The 13,826-nt window shown below is 56.0% G+C and overlaps 1 protein-coding gene across 2 annotated transcripts in view; it reads right to left on the bottom strand.

Moving 5' to 3' along the window:
• CSNK1G2 (casein kinase 1 gamma 2) overlaps positions 1-11,584 on the bottom strand; it is a 47,330-nt gene extending 35,746 nt beyond the window's left edge. For both annotated transcript variants that reach the window (XM_076359227.1, XM_076359228.1), the window contains exon 1: positions 11,483-11,584. The gene's annotated coding sequence lies outside the window, so the exon portion shown is untranslated. The remainder of the gene's footprint in view (positions 1-11,482) is intronic.
• Positions 11,585-13,826: the final 2,242 nt, after the last annotated feature.

The raw sequence follows: 13,826 nt of genomic DNA, 5'->3' as shown, positions 1-13,826 counted from the left end.
AGCCCCGCTGCCCCCATGAGGGACAGGACCGGGAACTCTGTGCTGCAAAGCAACCAGGTCTTGCCACAGGAGAGCGCAAAGCCCATCTGGGTGGCTTTGAAATACCAGACAGTTTTTCCCAATCACCTTCATGAACACTTCTCATGGGCAATTGCTGTAATACAGATTTGCCCAGTACCTCAAACAACAGGGCTTCTTCCCAGCCCCACTTCGGGACCAGGGTAAGGGAGGAAGCGGCAGAGATGAAAGAGACACAGCACTGGAGGAACGAAAACCACAGCCTGTTTCATCTCCCACCTCCAAGATTTGGGATAGTTACTCATCCTGCAGGGAATGGGGGCAAATTGAGCACTCTGGGGCCTTCAGCTAGAAGGGGCTTCCAGAAGGGGTTACTAACGAGCCACTCACATGCCAGCCACAGTTTAAAGGGGAGAAACAGACCCACAAGGACTCCAACTCAGCAGATTTGAAGCGTACATCCAGCCTGGCTGCCAAAGGCTTGTGCACCGCAACAGCGAGATGCGTGTGACAGCAGGGTTCCCCCGCTCCTCAGCCCATCTGGGGACTGTCACTCTGCAGAGATCTGCTTGGCCTCCTGTCATGTATTGCTACCAAACCCTTTTCTGTCAGCAGGATCTGGGTTGGCATAAGCACTTTTAATAGTAGGATTTTTTTTTTTTCCCCGTAACCCATATCCTCTTGACAGAACCAGGTTAGGAAGCAGCTGTACTGGCAGATCTGGGGTAGCCTTTTGCAAGACAAGGCAGGGGAAAAAGGGATGCCTGGATCCAGTTATCTCTTCAATCACCAAACTACAGCTAATTGCAACTTCCCCAACCCCCCGAGGGTTGCACAGAAGGGGGGAACCATGCCAGCTCTGCTCTGTCCCAGCCCAGTCACTTCACTCGAGTGGGCGCTTCGCCCTGGAGCAGGGTGGGTGGAGGGGGGTGTCATTCCCACTGGTGACAAGGGCTGTTTCCATTTCTGGGTTGCAGAGCTGCAGCTCTGCCAAGTCGAGCTGTCCCACATTCAAGCTAACACCATTTCCCCCTCTGCATTTTTCCCCAGGCTGCTCGAAGCCCCACACGTTTCCTCTCAAATGACTGCCAACCTTAAGAATTGGGGGGGAAAGAAGATGGGAAGGGAAGGGAAGGCTTCCAGGGGGGGTTCACAGGGAAACCTCTCCCCGAAGAGCTGTCAAACTCCTTGCACTGAGATGCCAGAATCGCTTCCCTACTGCAAAGTCACACGGGAGCTGGCTCACTGCCGCGCTGGCTTATGTACGCTGCTCCCAGCTCTCCACCCCAACGGGGACAGCAACCCAACAAGGACAGCCTTCCAGGACCACCAGCAGGACCCACAGCCCAGACCGCGGGGAGCAAAGAGTAGCACTGTGCGATTAATCTTTCCTGCAGAGTAACTGGGGCGGAGGGATGCTCTGTGGCACGACAATATCCATCAGCTTACATGCAAGTGTCAGCAGCATCTTCAGAGAAGCAACGAGCGATCCATGAGGCATTTATCTTCCCACCCGCTCTATTACAAGACCAAGCAGCTCAATCCATTACACATTTTTCCTTGCAACCTCTCTCAAAGGTACAGAAGCGACCTGCTTATTTTACAGATGGGGAAGCGAAGCAGCATGAAACTCTAACACGTCCGTGATCTCACAGAAGAAAAGGGGGGTAGAGAAAGGCGATTCTCAACTGGAGACTAACTGGGACAAATTCCTAAGACCTAGACAAATACCCCAGTCTGCTGGCTGGCAGGGAGGGATAAGCTTCAGAACAGAGGGGACAGAGCCTTACATCCCATTCCTGGTCACGCCACAAATTGTTCAGGATCTTTTCACTCCTCCATCCCTCACGTAGAGGATCAGACTCACAACCCTTTATTAAGCACCATGACAGCTTTGCGGATTAAGGACTCAGTCTGGTTTGCCACCAACCTTCACATCAGAAAGGCACGTTCCAAAGGTTGTTTCTCACCTTCCTTCGTTCCCCACCTGTGTGTATTTTGCACAGGATCAGAAGAGTGGCTACAGAGGTGCTGTGGACCAGGAAAGGAAACTTTTCAGGGGTTCATCCAAAAGACTGCTCTCTCTCAAACAGGTAGATCTCATGCGACCCTGCTGGTTCCTCCCTTTACCTTACCTGCTCCAGACCTGCTTCTCTGGGCCCTACACAAAGGGCTTAATTTATAAAGTCAGAGGGATCGCCCACATGAAGGAACATGCAGGATACACCCCCCCCAGGAGGACCCATTTCATCTTGCTGCTATTAATACCTGGAACATTATTTACATGAACAAACTGTCCCTTCTCCCTCATTTCTGGGCTCTCACTTCTCCGATTTGTCCCAGAAACCCCAGCCAACACACGTTCACCCTTCTCTAGCACACGCTTCCATCCAAAACCCAAACATTTTTTTTTTTTTTTTAATTACTCATGTTTCTAGTTCCCTTCACCTCTTCCAGTCCCTGCAAACAGGACACAGCTCCCCTGGCTCCCTCATTCATTATGCAGCCAATTTGTGGGCCTAAACCCATCAACACTCATTATGGAAACTGGCCAAGACTTCCCACAGCTGCACAGTGCTGTTGGGTGCCCACCCACAGCCAGCCCCGTGGTCCGGCAGCTCAGAGGGGCTGCCAGCCACGCTCTGGAACACGAGCCCCTCTACAGCCTTTCAAACTGGGAATGCAACCACACAGCGGCTCTGGGCTGCGGTGCGGACACTGCCAGAGCCCTTGGGTTGAAGAGGCACAGCTCAGTTATCACCACCATCACAGATGGTACCAGGTGCCTGCAGAATATGCAAACGGGGGGGGAAGACAGTTTGCCATCTTCCTATACAGCCCCCCATCCCCTTCGAACTCCAGCACCGTGCCACCCTCTGAGCTGGATGGGGCTCTGACAGAGGTCCTTGCTTCCCCAGCACCAAACCCATCACTAAAAGCCAGAGCCATGCTCCAGCTAGACTTGGCTCTCCTTAGCATAGCTTCAGGCTGGGACTGAGGGCTGCCTGCAAGCCCTTTGCTACACTGGAAGGAGGAAGTTCTCAACCTTTCAGAGCCGGGCTGAACTCTGCACACAGGAGCCTGGGCAAAGCCTTCCCCTTGGGCTGCCTTGCAAACAGCCGCGTGCCTTTGATTTTGCTTCAAGAGAAAACATGTTCTTTCTGTATCTATGCAAAACTCAGCTAAAATAGTCAAGGATGGCCAAAAGCATGCAATCAGAGCACAGAGCACGAGAAGTTGGGGCAGAGTGTTACCATGTCACTAAGGAAGCCCAGACTTCACATCCAGACCCAGAATTACTAACCTGCCCTGCCCGCAGACAGGGGCTGCCTGACCTGCCTACGGCCACCTAAGGAGCTGGGAACAGAGGACCAGGCTCCTCTCCATCGCCATGTCCTCACGCACCACAACCAGCCCATACAGCCTGCAGAGATGCCAGCATGACCTGACCTGAATTTTGACGTACACCACCGGCACCCCAGCACACAGCTCCACACAGCCGCTCTCTGCCCAGGAACGTGGGACAAGGTCAATGCTGACCAGCAGAGACAAACACCCTTACAGGCTTACCGGAGGCTGTGTGATGGTGTTTGTGGCACACTGCTAGAAGGATCACACAGAAAGGCGAGAGAGGACAGGAGAAGCCACAAGCACCTCATTGAGCAGGTCCAGGGAATGGGAAATCCTGCCATTAGCAGGATCCACCGCAGAGGATTTCACAGCTAATGAACTCTTGCCACCAAAGACCACAGAGAAAGCAAAAGCAGCAGAGCATTTCTTTTCTGATAAGCTGCTTTTATCGGGAAGTTACACACGCTTCAGCCCAGCTGCCCACACCAGCCCCAGCTGGAAAGCAGCTCCAAACCTGTGCCTTTAAATCTCCCTTGGCAGCGGGAGCGCAGGACTGGGGCTGTGCGAGCAGACACACCCTGCGCCGCTGCCTGCTCCAGCCGCCGGAGCGCACAAACATTTCCTCCCAGACGCTCCTGCGCTGCGGCTCAGCCAGAGCTGCCTCAGTACCTGCCAGAGCTGCGCCAGAAGGGGAACACAGGCTGTTTTAGACAGACCTGTAAATACAGAGACTTGAACTCGTTTCCTGAAATCCCCCCTGCTTCCCCCCCAGCAGTGGACGTTCTTCCCTCAAACTTCTTCCTTAAGGCAAATATTTAGAGTCTAACAGGCATTCCTCATCACAGGCACAAGTTAAATATTGGCCCCAAAACAAGAGCAAGTGCCTTTAAATTATTCTGGCTGCAGAAGCACCACTCTGGACTTTGATTTCTGGCTCCAAACAAAAATAGGAGCAAAGCACCGAGCGTTATACTCTTCTCCACGGAGAAGTCAGATTTCAGGCTCTGCACGTCCCCTGCCAGGACCACAACCAGCAGCGGGAACTGTCCCCTGCTCGTGCATTATCACACCTCGGGTGTCTGCTGTCACTGAGCCAAGCCCACTGCAGTGCATCCTCTGCGCTGTGCACGGGATTATACTGAGTCTTGTTTCCAGGTCTGTGCTTATATACTCAGAGAGACATTAAAGAAGACCTGCTGGGAACCGTGGGTACCATCCAGACTGCAGTGAGGACATTTGCACACGTTGTCCTCCCTCCTCTGGTTGCACCACCGCCATTCTCAAAGGCGCCTACCACCATCCAGCCGTGCCTGGCAAACTGATCTCTCCGGTGCAGAAGATGCTCTAGGCTGTTCCTGCTATGCAGGCAGCCCAGCTCCCTGACAGACGTGCTAGCTCTTGCAAGAAAATATCTCAGCAAGGTAGGAGCCCAAGAAGTCAGAGAGATGTCAGCACAATGAAAGGGAGAGGGAAGGGTGAGGAGGGAAAAGAAAAATAAATATGCAGTGAGGTCAGTACACCTGAAGCATGGCTGCACCTGGGCTCCGGGACACTGTGGGCATTTTCCACACAGAACAGGGGAGCAGAGCTCCCGTCGTGACTCTGCAGCCAGCCCCAAGCGGCCAGAGCCCCTGCAGAGCTGACCTCGCCTCACCCCAAAGCAGCCCTGCGATGCCGTGCCGCTGCCGAGCCAAGCCCATCGGCAGACGGGGCTGCTACATCACCATGCTGCTCACACACCTCCTGCTGAAGGCAGGCCTGAGTCTGCGCCTCGCAGCCGAGGCAAAGGAGCCCCTGCCAAAACCCACCTGAAACCAGAGTTTGCTCCAACGCAAGGGGTCTGCCCACCATTTCCCCGTGGCAAAATGCCGCAACAGATTTACCCAGAGAGCTTTAGCTAGAGAAAGGTTACTGCAACACAGCACAGGTGTGCCTGAACAGCATACTGCACAATAACTCACATTCACAGTGTTTATTCTATACCCAGCTAAATTCAGCATGGTGTGTTAACTAAGCTTCCCTTTCACTCTCCTGAACTTGGTGCCTGCAGACCCGGTAAGCCCGAGCAGCGCCGTGCTCGGCTCCCCCTGCTCCAAGCAGTGGGCCTGGGACAGAGAAGAGGGGCCTGAGCGGTGGAGAGCTGCTCCCTAGCAACATCCCCTGCTATTGCATGAGATGGAGGGCCATGACGGTCTGCTGTGCTGGAATTCCTCTCTCTACTCCCTTCCCTGCACTGAAACACCTACTACTTCAGGCTGGAGAATCTGCTGGGGACTCTGACAATCTCTTCTCGGGACCCCCGGATCGGACAGACACCCCTATGAAAACAGCATGAGTTTAAAATCAGCTGCAAGTTACCCTGGAGGAAATGTTAAAGCTCCATCCCTCCAAGCACTTCCTATTCCTTCCCCAGCCGCCGAAGCCCACTGAGCGACAAGCTCCAGCAGGCAAGTTTGTGCAGGAATTCCCAAGGCTCAAGGCTGAGACTAGTCTGTACCTGTCAGCACCTCCGGTACCTCGTCCCGTGGCACGCTGACCCCACACCCACCAGATGCAACTGCTGCTCCTCAGCTCCTGGCTGCGAGCAGCCCCTTCCAACGTACAGACTGTACCTCCGCTTCTAGCACTTGTTCTAAGTCGCCTCCTTAATATTCTCTGTACTTGGGAACACAAAAGCCAGGCTTCAACTCAAACCTGCATCGCCTTCAGGATAAGAGGAATCAGCATAGTTGGGGGTGGGGGGATTCCCGGAGAGCCTTAGCTTGCCCCTCGCCCACACGTACAGCACAGAAGGTGCTGGAAAGCACTATCCTCTCCCTGCATCAAGCTGGGGAAACCAGGCAGAGAGTATAAACTTCATCACTGCCAACAGCCCATGCTAAAAAAAGGAAAAGAAAAAGGGTTTCTTGCTTTGTTGTTTATACCTCAGTGCTATCTCAAAAGCAAAAAAGCAGTGACATTTTCTACCTGAAAACATGGGGCAACGACAAGAGCCTGCAAGAATGGAGCTTCCGAGTAGTACAAAACCATTACACCTCCGTTCTGGTTTTAAATTGGATTACTGCTGACCTTTCAGAGCCCGTCATCCAGCCCCCTGCACCCAGGCAACAGCCACTCTTAGCAAGACTTTCCAGCCTCCAGATTGGGAATCCCCAGAGACGTTGGCTCCCAGGGTACCCATGAACCCCTCCCAGCACCGCTCCTCCTGCACGGGCCTGCTCAGCTGCAGACTGGCAGGGCTGCAAAGCTCTTCCAAAGGAAAGCTTCACAAAATCCAAGTTCAAGACCAACCTTAACCCCTGTTTGTTAACTTAAGAACATCCCTCTCAGGCTGACAAAGCCTGCGCGTCACCTGCCAACTGTCTAATTCACCATTTGGAAAGCAAAAGCCAGGCCTCCCTCATTAAAACCCATTACATAACGTTAAATAACAAAGGGCTACAGGACACTCTTTGGTTGGTGGACATGTAAAATTGAACGATAAAAAAAAATGAATGCTTCTTTCCTCCAGACTCTCAGCGTCTCAAACACCCTGGGAGCCCAGGGAGCACCTTATTTCCGAGACCTGGCTGCAACAGCGTCTCGGCTCATCCCAACTACTGCTCTCGCGTTCAACTTACTGCCACCTCTGCCCCCCAGACAGTAGAACACAGCACTTCCCAACTCTGTTTCAAAAGCACTGTCCCTAACAGGCGGCAGCGGGGCTGTATTCTGCTGCCTAACGTCTGACGCTGGAGAGGAAGCAGAGATCTCAGCCTGCGGCACAGGGAACCCTTCCCAGGCCCGAGGCTCAGCTCCTCCGGACCTCACAGGAGAGGACTCCAGACTTCCCCCACGTCACCATCTTACTGCAAGTCTTTTTAGCAGACGAGATCATGACAGCGCTTGGTTTTACTGCCACAGGTGAACTAGTCTCAAGACATAGAGACCTTCATTTCCTACAAGTGAGAATGTTTATGCTGCAACTTTTTAAGTGACACAGGTCTGACTGCAGTAGAGAAGGCAGATGTCAGCAGGATACTGCTTGGAAAATGCGACTGTCACCAACCTTCCAGCAGAATACAGACTTCATGGGCACAGGGAAATCTTCCTGGACACACGGCAAACTTCTGTCCGTCATCTTTTTGGAATCAAAGAAGCCAATTTAACGTCTTTCAAGGACTAATTGAATTCCTCTACTCCAGGAGCAAACTCTCCTTACTGTGAGCTGTGAAAGAAACCATGGACATCTTGCTCCATGCAGCATTCTAAAACATCCTGCAAAGTCTTACCTACAAGTTTCAGCTTACCTGAAGAACCATTTCCTAAATCGCACAGCGTGGGATCACCTCAGTGCTTATCGAGTGTGCCGATCTGCTGCAACGTTACCATCGCAGCAAGCGGAAGACAAACAGACTTTTTGTGGGTTTACAGGCACTGCACTTGCACCCAGCATGTGCTGTACCACCTCTCCCTCCCTGTCACAGCAGGGCTGGTGGAACCCGCGAGCGGTGGGGATCACAGCTCTGAGCACCTTGGGTCGAGACAAGCCTTGAAAGAGCAGACCCATGTTTCACCCCGGCTGCCAGAGAGCCATCCAGCAGCTGATAGTGTAGTAAAGACAGCGCGGGAGGTACCCTGGAACATCTCCGCGAGATGCGTGCTCTGCGGTAAGCTTGCTTTTAAGCCAGTTATTAGAAATAATGCATCAACGTAACATGCAAGGGGTGGGCTGTCCAACAGGAAGGGCTGCAGGGCTGCAGCCTGTGCAGGGATTTAGGAGAATTCCCCAGGAGATGGAGGACAGCTAGTATGAATCTGGGAGCCGGATGGAGAGCCCGAATACTCTGTGTTCAGCTGCCCCAGCAGAAAGTCACCTTTACACTTTCCTCACAACCGAGTCCTGCTTCTTCTCTACAGCACTGGACCTACCAGAGACACGGACTGCCAGTAGGAAGTATCAACATCCATTCTAATAAAAACTCAAAACTATTTATAAGCACACAGCTTTTCTAATGGGAAGATAACTTGTTCTCCATCAGAATCCCAGAGCTGCTGAGAGACCTGCTCCCCCTCCTTCCCCTCCCGGCTCACAGGGTACGGCAGGACCAAAGCAGCCTCCAAGCCGCACCGTGGCTGGGCCTGAGGAAGGAGGCTCAGTTCCACAGCTTCTCACTGCGCCCAGGACAAGCCAAGTCTGCCTAGTCAAAGCCCAATTACAGGGCTGTGGGCAGAGGTGTTCCCACAAGCTCTGAGCAAAAAGCCACTGTAAGCACACGAAGGAAGCTCCTGCGTTGGCACCCGAGTCTCTCCCATCTCAGCAGCAGTATGAGGGAAGACGGGTTTGACTCCTGACGCAGCTGGAAATCACAGTAGTGCAAGGCAAACCAGGCCACTGAGTGCTGGAACCAAACGCCACGTTAGCCAGCCCTGCCGAGTGAAAGGAGAGTCTCTCTTCCACAGCCCTGAGGTCTGCACCCCTCCTGCACACCCCCAGAAAGGAGCCAAAGCGCAGCAGGGGTTGCCGCTCACCCAAGGCTTCCTCACCATCTCAGAGAAGCCTTTAGTGCCTGTAGTGCTGCTGTTCCCCTATCTGAAAGGCAGAGATAAACAGCTTCCTACCCAGACTGGCTCATGCGAGGACTGGTCCTTCTAGCAGCCTGTAATGCCCCGCGACCAGAGGCTAGGCACATACCTGGATGGACCAGCCAAAGCAAAGGATTGCTGTTCCAGCACAGCTCATCAGAGCTCCTCCTAGCTAGGAAAACCACGGGGCGGGGAGGGGGCGAGAAGGCTACAGAGCACAATCAGGCCTGAGTCCAGTAAACATGTTTATTGGCAGTTGCTCTCGCACATTGTCTCTTCCAGCCCAGTGGGGCTGGAGGGGGTGGGGGGAAAAATACTGATTGTCCATGAGCACAACCCTCATGTCATTCCCATTGATCCGCTGAGTCACTCCCGTATTAACAATTTTGACAACACACAGGCTGAACAGGAGCTTGGAGATGGAATACAGAACAAGAGGCGATGGGAAGCCTCTCTACGTACTGACATCAGCGGAGAGAAGCACTCGCAGGGCAGAATCCAGAAACCTGCTGAACTGCAAGTGCCAACTTCCTCCTCTCCACTCGCTCTTCTGAAGAGTGCTGCAACAAGAAAACCAAACACAAACCACGCTGCAAGGGCAGGAACACAGAGCTCCATTCAGTGCGCCCAGAGAAACTGCCCAGAAAAAACAGTCTCCCCTGCAAACCACCACCAACTGCACCCCAGTCGTTTTGATGCAAGTGCAAACCAGAGCGGCAGCTGTTTTCGCAAAGAAACTACAGAACTGATTTATAAGGCCTTACAGATTTGTAAGCTAATGAGGAGAAGATCAAATCCCAAGGCAGACTGACGTGGGAGGGCAGCCATCTCTACAAGCCAACGAAACAATCCCACCCAGGGGGAACCAGGGGCTCCCCAAGCCTGCATACCACCACAGACCTGAGAGAAGCTGCCACTAGCCAGGCAGCAGGTTGGGGTTAGACCATCCTTGACTGCACCACAAGACTACAACCCACCCAGAGGCCCAAAAAGTGCTAAGCGGTGATAAAATCATCACCGGCCAACGTTCCTATCTGTAACGCACCGAATTAAAACAAAACCAACAAATCTTTGGCAAGTTCCTCACAGCAGTCAGGCCTACCCCGCCACAGAGAAGGCCTCTCCACAGGATCCCCATGGAGGCCTCCTGCCCTAATTTACAGCAATTCTTTTACAGACGCACTGGCAAACACCAAACGTTTTCTCCAATCTGTTACATAAGGCCCAATTTTTAAACCTCTGTGCTGGCAGTGGGGAGATGGGGGCACGCTGCGTGTGGCAGGCTGACAGGACAGTCCAGCTGGCAGATGAACTTACACACGCCTCAGAATTCATTTCCAGATATCCAACCACTTGTTGTACAAAAGGAAAACAAATGGATTAGTTAACGAGGCAACTTCCAAACACACTGGTGCAAACCATTCGCACGCCTGCAGTCATTTTACACACAGTTTGACTCGGGTCCCAGTTACCTCTAGCTTGTTCAGAACAGACTGATGTCATGGCAACTTGAAAGACGTTTAACAAACTTCGTTTTTTAACTTCAGAAACACACCTAACATGGCAGGTCCCCACGCTGCCCAGACCACAAGCCATTCCTCAAAAGAAAAGACACCTTCCCGAACATCCCCACAACTTCACGTTATTCGCCCCCCCTAGGTCCAAGAGATCCACTCAATTCTCCTCTGCCAGCCACCAAACAGGAGCCACAGGCCTCTGGTGGCCCAGCTCCACAGGAGAGCTGCTTCTCATCTGCAAAGCTCTCCTCTTGGCTGCCTTAGGAACAGTTAAAGTCAGCTCCTGTCTGGTGGGGGCAGAAGGGGGAGGGTATTTTTCCCATTTCTCACATTCATCCTCACCCGCTTTGCTAAAGAGGGGAAAAAAAAAAAGCTATTTTAAATACCAGATTCAGCACAGTCCCTTTCCCCAAATAAACACTTCCCAACCCCTCTAGAGAGAGGAAAGCCACATACAAAGGAGCCAACATCCTGCGAGGCTCCGGCTCCGCCGGGCAGGCCGGGGCAGGGTGCAGGCCCGGGGAACACAACCCGGGGAGGCCCGACCCCATCCCTGCCACCGACCCGGCCTCAAACGGGCCCTGGGGGGGGGGGGGGTCGCCATCTCGGGTGGACCCGGACCCCTTCCTCAGTGCTACGAAACAGGCGGCGCCAGGAGGAAATGGAGCGAGGCGACCCTGGGCCCTCAGCCCCCCGGCCCGAGCCGACCCCAACCTGAGCCCTACGGCCCCCCAGGCCGCCGGGGCCAGTCTGACCGGCCCCTCAGCCTCCCCGGCCCCCTCAGCCCCCCCAGGCCAAGCCTGGGCCTCCCCCCAGCACCTACCTCGCCCCGCGGTCCCCACGGCCCCTTCTGCCCTCCGGGCCCTGCCCGGCCCCCACAGCCGCCCCAGCGCCCCGGGCTCGGACCCCGCCTGAGGCGCCGCCCGGCCCAGCCCGGCCTGGCCCCCCCCCACCTCCCTCCCCGGCACTGCCCGGTCCCGGCCGGGGCGAACCGCAGCAACAGGGCACCCCGGCGCGGCCCCGGCGGTTACCTCCGCGGGCCCTCAGCGGCGGGCCGCGCTGCCGCTGCCCCGCGGCCGCCTCCCCATGGCGGCGCCCCCGGCCCGGCTCTCCTCACGCCGCCTCTCGCCTCCCCTCACCACTCCGCGGGCAGCGGCCAGCCAGCGACAACGCTACGCCGCCGGCGTAGGCTCCGCTCGCACCCATGCGCCCCCCGCCACGCCGTCGGCGCAAGCGCCCTTCCTGAATACCAACTCCGAAGCGGAGAGGCCCGGCGGAGCTCGGCGCAAGCGCAGCCGACGGCAGGGTGGTGGCGCAACGGCGTTGGCGTAAAGCGCGTTCGAGAATAGCAGGCTTGAGGCGGGCGGCGGGAGGGCGGCTTTGCAGCAGCGCGGGGCACTTTACGGCAGCGCCGCGCTTGGCGGCTACCGGCGGGGCCTCCCTTTAACTCCCTGCCTGCCCGGCGGGCGGGAGCGCGGCCCGGCCCGGCCCGGCGCGGGGGGCTCGGTACGGGGCCCAGCTCCGCTGCGGGGACAGACCCCCACGTTGCCTACGGGCCCCCCTGTACGGCGCTAGGCGCCGGTATAGAGCACAGCTCCCCCACAGGGGCCAGGCCCCGCTATAGGGTACCCTATAGGGGTACAGCGGGTCCCACTGCAGGATGTGGCCCCCGGTACGGGGGATAGCGCCGCGATAGCGGCCGGGATCCCGTGCAGGGCACCGTCCTCGGGGCGGGGTCCAGCCCCGCCGCGGGGAGCAGGCCCCAGCGCAGGGCACAGCCCCGCCGGAGGGGACAGGCCCCGGTGCGGGGCGTGACGAGCCGGTTATAGGGGACAGGGCCCCCGCCGCGGGGTACGGCCCCGCCGTAGGGCCCAGCAGCGCTAGGGGCTGGCGGGGCAGTTTCTGGGGAGAGGAGCTGGGTCCGGGGGGTCCCGCAGAGGGGGTGCAGCCGTGGGACAGGTGGGCAAAGCCCTGCAGCCTCCCCCATCCCATCCCACCCCACCCCGTCCCGTCCCGTCCCGCGGGAGCAGAGGGAAGCCGGGGGCCGGCGTTTTACAAGCATTGAAGCCTTTCTGGGGACACCAGCCCCGAGCAAAGCCGCTGCCGTCCCCGCTGCCTCGCAGGGGAGGTCAACGGGACGGAGCTCCAGGCTGGTGGGACCCACCGGGACGGGAGCCGGGCGGGCACGCGGCCCCCGGCGCCACCTCCAAAAGCCTTTCGCTTTCTTCAGTTTTGGAGTTACTCAGATCAATCATTCGGCCATAAAAATCCTCTCCCTGCGCTCACTCGGCGAAGGAGGGCACAGCCGGGAGAATCGTTTCTTTTGGTGGCACAAGAGCTGTCCCCGCTTGAGCCTTTGGGGGTAACGCTGGAGGGAGGAGGCACCCCTGTACGATCCCGCTGCTCTCACCTTCTTCACGGCATGGGACGGATTCACCCCACAAATATTTTCAGGCAATGGGCAAATGAGTTTGTGTGGTTTTGGGGGAGAATCAGCTCTTCAGCCACCGGCATCACCCCAAATACCCATTTCAGCGTTTCCAGCCGCTTGAATCGATTCTCCCCCCGTTCCAGGGAGACGCTCTCCCCCCAGCATTTGTCTAAAGTACTTTTCCCCTGTGGGTGTTTGCTTCTAGAAAAAAAAGGCTATGATTTTAGAAAATGAGGAAAATAAAATGAGCTACTCCGCACGTAAAGCCCAGATGTTGCCATCCCGTCCCCGTGCTGCGACATGGCGCTCCTCCTCCTCCTGCTCCTGGCTCAGGAGGGCGGCGAGGGGCCATGACCCGCGTCCCGCCGCTGGAGAGAATAAAATTGCCCCGAAGTACCCGACGGCAGAGCCATCCTTCCCCCCCCCCGCCACAGAAAGAGGCGATTTCAAGCACTTTGAGGACACGTGAGTTGTTCAGACATTTGGCTTGAGAATTTACCCATCCTCTGGAGCGGGAGAGGGGGAAAGCAAATCGTTTTGATTTTAGTTCAAGGCAAACCTCCGGCAGCGAAGGCGCGGTGTGCCAGGCGTGGTCTGCAGAGACCTGTACTGCAGATACCTGTACAGCTCGTGCTACGGAACCGGCTCAGCACCGGTGAGTTAGCGAGAAAAGCCGGGGAATTTCTGTCGGGAAAGCGTCCAGCTCTGAACCCTGCCCTCCTCCCGTGGGCACGAGTTAATTAGGGCTAATTCGCAAGCAGACAACACAAAACGAACCCCTCTTGATCACGCACGGGAGAACGAGCTGCTCGGGGGCGGGCGCACGAAACCTTCCTGCCGTGAAACACTTGCGTTGAGGGCCTGGGAAACCGAAGAGCGACAGAAACACATCAAGAACCAGACACAGGAAAAAGCCAGGCCCCTCGCAGTGTCCCATCCGATGC

This window comes from Aptenodytes patagonicus, chromosome 25 (assembly GCF_965638725.1).
Source record: "Aptenodytes patagonicus chromosome 25, bAptPat1.pri.cur, whole genome shotgun sequence".
Lineage (NCBI taxonomy): Eukaryota > Metazoa > Chordata > Aves > Sphenisciformes > Spheniscidae > Aptenodytes > Aptenodytes patagonicus.
This window is presented reverse-complemented; position numbering and strand designations above follow the sequence as displayed.